Source organism: Mustela putorius, unplaced genomic scaffold, assembly GCF_011764305.1.
Source record: "Mustela putorius furo isolate JIRA1106 unplaced genomic scaffold, ASM1176430v1.1 tig00000115_pilon_pilon_pilon, whole genome shotgun sequence".
Lineage (NCBI taxonomy): Eukaryota > Metazoa > Chordata > Mammalia > Carnivora > Mustelidae > Mustela > Mustela putorius.
The window spans coordinates 54,651-63,000 of NW_025421285.1; the positions used below are offsets into that span (position 1 = coordinate 54,651).

Here is an 8,350-nt window from a genome sequence, read left to right on the forward strand (position 1 = left end):
TTGTCATTTTGTTTAGGTCACTGTTTTTGTTTGTTTGTTGGGGGGGGGCGGTGTATGTTAGGAAAGCCTGCTATATTTCTACTCCTGACAGTAATGGCTATATTAAGAAGAGATCCTATACTGTCTTGGGTCTGGTGTTTCAGTGTATTTCAGTTCAGACCCTGCTATTGTGTTTTATCTACTTCTACCCTCAGATCAGTCTTCTTCAGAGTCTTTCCTTGTCTCCAGTTGGAAGTGTTTGGGCTTTGTCTACTGTGTAGTAAGTTTTAATTAGGTGTGTTTTTGTCTGATTATTAAAAGAAACTAGATTTTCAGGGGGTCTGGGTGGCTCAATCAGTTAAGTATCCAACTCTTGATTTCAGTTCAGATCATGATCTCAATGCCATGTGATCAAACACTGTGTCTGGCTTCATTTTGGACATGGAACCTGCTTAAGATTCTCTCCCTGTGCTCTGAACCCCCTTTTTCATGCTGTTTGTCTAAAATAAAATACAAAAAGTTATATCCTATTTCACCTAGAACTGAAGTCTTATAACTACTGTGATCAGTGGACTTGGTGCATGTGAGGGGTTTGTGCTGGTTTTCTGGGGGATTGGCCTGCTGCATTGTTTTTCAGGTGTACTTGCCCTTGTGAGGATGCACCTGCAGGGTGCAGGGGGGTGGGGCTTGGTGTAAGCAGCTCCAGCCTCCACTGGAGGCTCTGTGTTGCTCACTGAAGTCTGTCATTATTGATGGGTGGGGTAGGGAGGAAATGGTGTCATGTCTGACATTCTCTTATACTCAGAGTTGGAAGTTCATAACTGCCACCCTTCAGGAAGCCCTCACAGAAGAATGAACTCCTCTCTTGTGTACCTGGTCTCTGTCAGATCCCTGCCTTCACCCTATCTATGTCTAACTGTCTGCCTCCCAGGTTGCACTGCATTCTTGTGTTTTATCTCAAGGATATAGTTGGGTTTCAAAATTCCAAATTTTAGGGACCTGGTATGGCACAGGACTACACTGATCTTCTGAGGTAGGGTGTCACCACACTGTGGCTGGTACTGGCTTGTCCCTGAAAAGCAGTTGCACAACCATGCAACAGTTTAGAGTTCATGGTAGACACAACAAAAAGCTGGCACCAAGTTTTGCTGCCCTCAGCAGGTGTCTCTGTTCCTATGCTAATGAAGAGGGCAGTATATTATTCCCTACTGGTTCTCTTTTTCCCTGTAATAGTTGTGCCACTTTTCCCAAATGCACTACAAGAAGGGGAACCACTTCTTTCCATTCAACCCAAGGGATCCTCAGACCACATTTCCCACTCCCAGGCCTCTGTCCTTTCCCACAGGATCACAATTAAGTCCAACAGGCAGGGTTCTGCTGAAGGTGTAGACCTCCATACTTCAGACTTTGAGGTAGCCAGCTCCTCAACTTTTCCCTGTGCATGATTTTGGGGAAGAGGTTTTTTTTTTTGTTGTTGTTGTTTGTTTGTTTTACAGAGATCACAAATAGGCAGAGAGGCAGACAGAGAAAGAGGGGGAAGCAGGATCCCTGCTGAGAAGAAAGCCCAATGTGGGGCTCCATCCCAGGACCCTGAGGTCATGACCTAATCCAAAGGCAGAGGCTTAACCCACTGAGCCACCCAGATGCCACAGGGTGAAGCAAGAGTTTTTCTTGTGCAATCCCCTGCTTGCTGCTCTATCACTTGCTCTCTCTCCCCCTATCTCGCTCTCTCGATCTTTATCTATCTCTCTCCCCCTCTCTCTTTCTCTCTCACTCCTCTGCAGTCAGGGCTCCCTCTGCTCCACAGCAGCAGCAATTCTTTTCTGCCCCAAATCAACTATCTGCAGCTCCTACCTTCCATGATGTGGCTGTTTTTCTCAGTCTAGATCTGCAGTTGGTTCTCTCAGTTCTCAAATCAATTTCTTCAGTGTCCATAATGACTTGATATTCATCTGGCTATATTGGAGGGATGAGTGAAACATAGGGTCCTTCCACTATCTGCCATCTTAACTCTATAGGTATACTTTTAAGTCACTTCCAAAATCTTTGGGAACCTGCAACTTTAAAGTTTTTTTGGGTTAAATGATAAATTGAGTTAAAATAATTGAACATCTAAATCTTTTCCAAATGTGATAAAATAGCAAAACATTGATTACTAATCGTAAGTTTGTCTACTTTCATCTCATTATTACAGAAAAAACTGAAGATAATTTTGGGTCTGTTAATAAATAAGCTTTATTAAAAGATTATACTATAGAAAACACATGTTTCTAAAAATTATATATTAATAAAGTTGCTGATCTAAAAAATTCTGGTATGACAGTTCACAATTATTATGTAGTTTCTACTAGAGATTAAGGCTATAAAGCATTAAACATTCTAACATATGTAATTAAGACTATTGGAAATAATAAGGAAAACAACTCTGTATGCAAATAAAATGAGGTAGCTGTTTTGGTAAAAATGTTATGAGGGTTGGGAATACATTTTTGTTAAGAAAAAAATATAATTTTATCCTAAAATAAGACTGGTATAAAGAGGAAAACCTTAGGACATAATCTAAATGCAATTTTTTTTAAAGATTTTATTTATTAGACAGAGAGAGAGAGACCACTGGTAGGCAGAGCAGCAGGCAGAGAGAGAGGGGGGGGGAAGCAGGCATCCCGCTGAGCAGAGAGCCTGATGTAGGGCTCGATCCCAGGACCCTGAGACCATGACTCGGGCCAAAGGCAGAGGCTTAACCCACTGAGCCACCCAGGCACCCCTAAATGCAAATTTTTTAACGAAGTTGTAAAAAAGAATCTTTAAAACATTTTATGCATGGTCAGGATGAAGATTAAAAGGAATAGATACACTGGATGGAGATTAAACTGTTTTTTTCTCTCTGTTAAAAGATAACAAGATTTGCTTATATTGTTGGTCTACTTTAAATATGTATAAACAATTTTTTTTGCTTCATCTGTCTCAAAACAAAAACAAAAACAGTTTGTTTTATTTTTATCAGGTCTTCAATTAATTAAAGAATTAAATCTTCTCAATATTAAGAAAGATAAGTCTTGCTAATAACTATTTAACCTTCTGTAGACTCTCTTATTGTCATCTTAGTTAAACAGATACAGTATTAAATTATACAGCGATCTGTAATCCTACTTAAACATGAGCTTTAAAACATTCTCAGTCTCTGAGAAATAAACTGAGGGTTTTGAAGGGAGAGGTTTTGGGGAAATGGTGATGGGTATTAAGGAGGGCATATATTGCATGGAGCACTGGGTGTTATACACAAATAATGAAACTTAAAGCACTACATTGAAAACTAATGACATACTGTAAGATGACTAACATAACGTAAAATAATAATAATAATAATAATAATAAGGAAGCACAGCTTGGCAATAAAAACTAATATACCTCACACACACAAAAAAACCTTCTGGAGATTTTAACAAACTTTCACAAAATTCAAACTCTAAATGAAGCATTTTTGACAAATTAGATTTATTCATGTGCTATGATAAGGAGCATGGGAACCATTATCAATGAACTGATGATAATTTTTCTTTGGTTTTATTATATAGGTAAATGCTTTAACAGTCCATAAATTCCTGAAATTTTAATATGTTGTTCCATAATGTAATCATCTGTAATTCTTTTTTTTTTTTTTTAGAAATAATTGTTTATTTGAGAGAGAGAACACACAAGTGGGGGTAGAGGGAGAGGGAGAGGGAAAAGCAGACTCCTCACCAAGTAGGTAGTCCAACAAGGGGCTGATTCCTAGGACCCTGAGATCACGACCTGAGCTGATGTCAGATACTTAAACAACTGAGTCACACAGGCACACAACACATAATTCTAAATATTAAAATGTTATATGTCATACAAATAACAAAATTTCCTTGTCAACTACATTGTAATATACTCTTACCAGATCTTTAACCATGGGCATTTTGAGTCTTGTCTTTTAGAGCTATTGCTTTGATGATCTTGTAAAATGTGTTTCATCTTTAAAAAGATTCATGGGAAGGACTTTTGATGAGTACAGGTTTCTATTACTCTTAGGATCATGAAACTAAACTGAGTAATAATCTCTAGAACTAATGAAAGAAAAACACTACATTCAAACAAAGCAAAAATTAGTAGCATAATACTAAATAAAATTTTTAAAAGGTAATTATAGTTTTATGGTTCTTTTTAAAAATATTACTAGTTCACTGTTTGTTCTTCCAAATTATTTTTTGCTCTTATCTATAACTTAAAAAATCTATTTATAAAGAAATATATCAAATTTATCTTTTTCTCCCTGATGACTCCAGAATTTAAAAGCTCTCAGTAAGTATTCTTATAGTCATGGTGATTAGGATTATTTCATAATTTCAGTAAGAATCTGTTTTGCCTATAATAAGACACCATTACAGAAATATTTGTCATATTATCAAGTCTTTGAGTAGAATGTCATATTTGAGAGGGACACGTATAGAATCAAATGTGACCAGATAGCTTTAAGGAACTAAGACTGACTTCATGGTGCAAATAAAGCCCTTTTAAAAATCAGCCTGGTACCTTGTTTACAGAATTCCCAAGAGCCTTATCAGAAGAGCAAGTAAGATCACTTCCTGGCAGGCTCAGGAAACTCAAGATATTTTGGGGACCTCAAAAAGAAGGGAAGTAACCCAAATCTATAGGTATTATAGGTAAAGCTGATCAAAAAGAGAATATTTAAAGTTAATTCTAAAAATGCTCATAAAAAGTTCCAGCAGAGCAGATGTAAAAGACCCTAGGGGCGCCTGAATGACTCTGTCAATTGAATGTTCAACTCTTGATTTCTGCTCAGGCCATGATTTTACAGTGGTGAGACTGAGGCCCACATTGGGCTGTGCACTCAGCAGGGAGTATTTTTGAGATTCTCTCTCTCCCCTGCTCTCTCTTTCTCACTCTCTAAAATAAATAAATATTTAAAAGACACTCTATGGGCAGTCACTAATTTTTTTAAAATATGGAATACTTCATGAATTTGCATGTCACCCATGTATAGGGGGCATGCTAATTTTCTCTGTATAGTTCCAATTTTAGTATATGTGCTGCCAAAGTGAGCACGGGCAATCACCATTTTTGCTGCACTTATATAAATAATTAGACCTCTTTTGTTAATACTGGATTTTATGAATAATTAGTCTTAATTTCCTCCTTGGAAATGAGGGTGACTTTAGAGAAAAAAAGTGTTTCAGTAGCACACCTTTGCAGATGTTAGATTCTAGTTCTAATTTATTGAGTGTTTGTTGTTCACCTATAAAGTTGGGCTGGATCTTAATTTTTTCCAGTTTCCTAGAATATCTAGCTATGATTTTCCAAACTAAGGTTACAGTTTTCTCCCATTATTTTGACTTGGGATCACTTAAGGAGGAAATGTTAATTCATAATCACACCACAGGCCAGGTAAAAGTTAATATCTGTAAATTTTACAATCAAGCCAAAAAGCTCTACTCTTTTGGAAAAGCCAAGGTCAGTTCCAATAAAGTCCAAGACAAAGTAAGAAACGTCTTACCTAATTTTACCTGGACTCTTTCCTTTCTTGGCCCATTGGTGACAATCCTGATTTTGCTGCTTTTTGGTCTTGCATTCTTGAGCTCTTTTGGTAAGCTTTGTTATCAAAAGACTAGAGGCAGTTAAACTACAGATGGTAAATACTCAAGGGTATAAACATTTGGGGTTATATCCTGGTGACAACCGAACTTACTTTAAGATAGCCAGGAAACTACTTTGCTCCTTTACCCTAGGATATATGTTGTCCAATGTCAGCAAGAAGAAGTGAAAGATGGACTTCCACCCACCAAGAGCCCTCAAGAATGAGGAGCAAATAGAGAAGAGATTTTGTCACCCGGGATTCAATAACAAGCTACAACCCAGTTTTCTAGTCCTACTTACAGGTGCTGCTTGCCACCATAAACCATAAATTCAGTCAAGTGACAGAAGCCACAAGGTCCAAACAGGTCCCCATGACCTAGTTTTCAACTAGTTTGAGCCAGTGCAGATAGCATGCTAGCTCTTCAGATGACCTCAAGATCATTACCATAAGGGAAAAAAATACCTACCAATGTCATGATAGATATGACTTCACCATTTAAAGAAAGAGAAGAGGTGGCACTCTGAATCTGAGAAGTCTCTTTTCTCTTCATCCCAATGGCCTGATATAAGCTTGCTTTCTAACCCCTTAATTACCTGAATTTCATAAAACTCTGACCATTAGACTTAATCAAAGCCAAAGTGTCTTTAGAGCATGAGATCTCCTTCCTCATTTTCTGGCCATTGAATAGATTACCTGATTACTATCAAATACTGTCTTGTTATTTGGCTATTTGGTGAATGGCATTGCATAAGGAAAGAACCCACCATTTGGTAAAAACAGATTCACAGAAAGTCACAAAGAGAGTAAAGAGAGGTCCTTGATACTTTTTGAGTTTCTCCTAATGGTTACGTCTTACATAACTATTGTAACAACACCAGGAATTTTACATTGCTACAGCATAAGTGTGTAGAGTTCTATGATATTTCATCCCATGTTTACATTCATGTATCTACCACCAAAATCAAAATACAGAACTGCACCATTACCACAAAGTTATCTCTCAGTTTATCCCCTTTAGTCACACCCACACCTTTTTTTCAAAGTCTCCTTAACAACTCCTGACCACTAACATATTCTCTAGCACCATAATTTTTGTCATTTTGAGAATGTTACATGCATGTTAATAGTGTGTGAACTTTTTGGATTGATCTTTTTTTTTCCCCCACTCCGCATAATAACTTTTGGGATTCATCAAAGTTGTTGCCTGTATCAATCATTGGTTCCTTTTTATTTCCAAGTAGTATAAGATGGTATGAAAATACCACTATTTATCATTTGTGGGACATTTCTTTTTGCTTTTGTTTTTCAATGTAAAGCAAATATGAACAAAGCTAAAGAGAACAATAATGTATGCATTTTTATGTTAGTATAAATTTTTCATTTCTTTGAGATATAAGAAAAAAACGTGAAGGGATGCCTGGGTGGCTAAGTGGGTTAAGCCTTCAGCTCAGGTCATGGTCTCAGGGTCCTGGGATCGAGCCCCATATCAGGCCCTCTGCTCAGTGGGGAGCCTGCTTCCCCCTCTCTCTCTGCCACCTGCCTCTGCCTTCTTTTGATCTTTCTCTCTCTCTGTTAAATAAATAAATACATTCTTAAAAAAGAAAAAGAAATAAATGTGGATGCTGAGTTATATCACAAATATAAGGCTTTTTTTTTTTTTTTTTTTTTTTTTTTTAGGGCATTGCAACATTATTTTCTATTTTCCAGTGTGGCTATTTCACTTACATTCCCTCCAGCAATATATGAGAGAGTTTCCCTTCATCCATCCCAGCATTTGCTATTGTCACAATGGGTTATTTCGCTTTTCTAATAGGTATGATGTGATATCTCATTGTGCTATGAATTTGTATTTTTTCTGAGTTCTTTTTTTTTTTTTCAAAACACATTTTTAAAAATTTATTAACATATAATGTATTATTTGTTTTAGGGGTACAGGTCTGCATATTGTGTAAGACTGATGATTCACAGACTGATACCCCTGAATCAATTTGTATTTCTGTTAGAGTTAGTAAATATGAGCCTCTTTTCATCAATATCCATCTGTATATATTTTTCTGTAAAATGGTTCATCAAATATTTTGCCATTTTCTAATTTAATTGTTTTTTCCTTCTTTCTTTTCTTTTAACTGCTGAGTTGTAGAATATTTTAGGTATTCTAGATATGGTTCCTTGTCCACTACGCAGATTGCACACACTTTCTCCCACTCTGTAACATACCTTTTCATCATTGAATAGAGTCTTTTTTAGAGTAAACATACTTTTTATTATATTCTTTTTTATTGAAGTATAATTAACATACAATGTTATATTAGTTTCAGGTGTAAAAATATTGAATCAGCAATTGTATACATTACTCAGTTCTCACCAAATTAAGTATAGTCACCATCTTTCACCAAACAGTGTTATTATAATATTGTTGACTGCATTCCTTATGCTGTACTTTTAATATCTGTGAATTATTTATTTCATAACTGAAAGTATGTACCTCATAGTCTCCTTTATCTATTTTACCCATTCCTTCACCCATCTTCTCTCTAAAACTCACCAGTTTGTTCTCTGAATTTAAGAGTGTGGTTTTTTGTTTACTTTTTTGTTCATTTGTTTTGTTTTTTAGATTCCATATATAAGTGAAATCATATGGCATTTTTCTTTCTCTGGTTTATTTCACTAGAATAAAATAAAAGCACTAATTTGAAAAGATATATGCTCCTCTATGTTTATAATATTTATATTATAATAATATAATAACTA

At 36.1% G+C, this 8,350-nt stretch overlaps 1 non-coding gene across 1 annotated transcript; it reads right to left on the reverse strand.

Annotated features, from left to right (window-relative positions):
- Positions 1–4,963: 4,963 nt before the first annotated feature.
- On the reverse strand, positions 4,964–5,070 carry LOC123394845. Its single transcript, XR_006609560.1, has one exon. It is a non-coding gene; the product is annotated as a U6 spliceosomal RNA (small nuclear RNA).
- Positions 5,071–8,350: the final 3,280 nt, after the last annotated feature.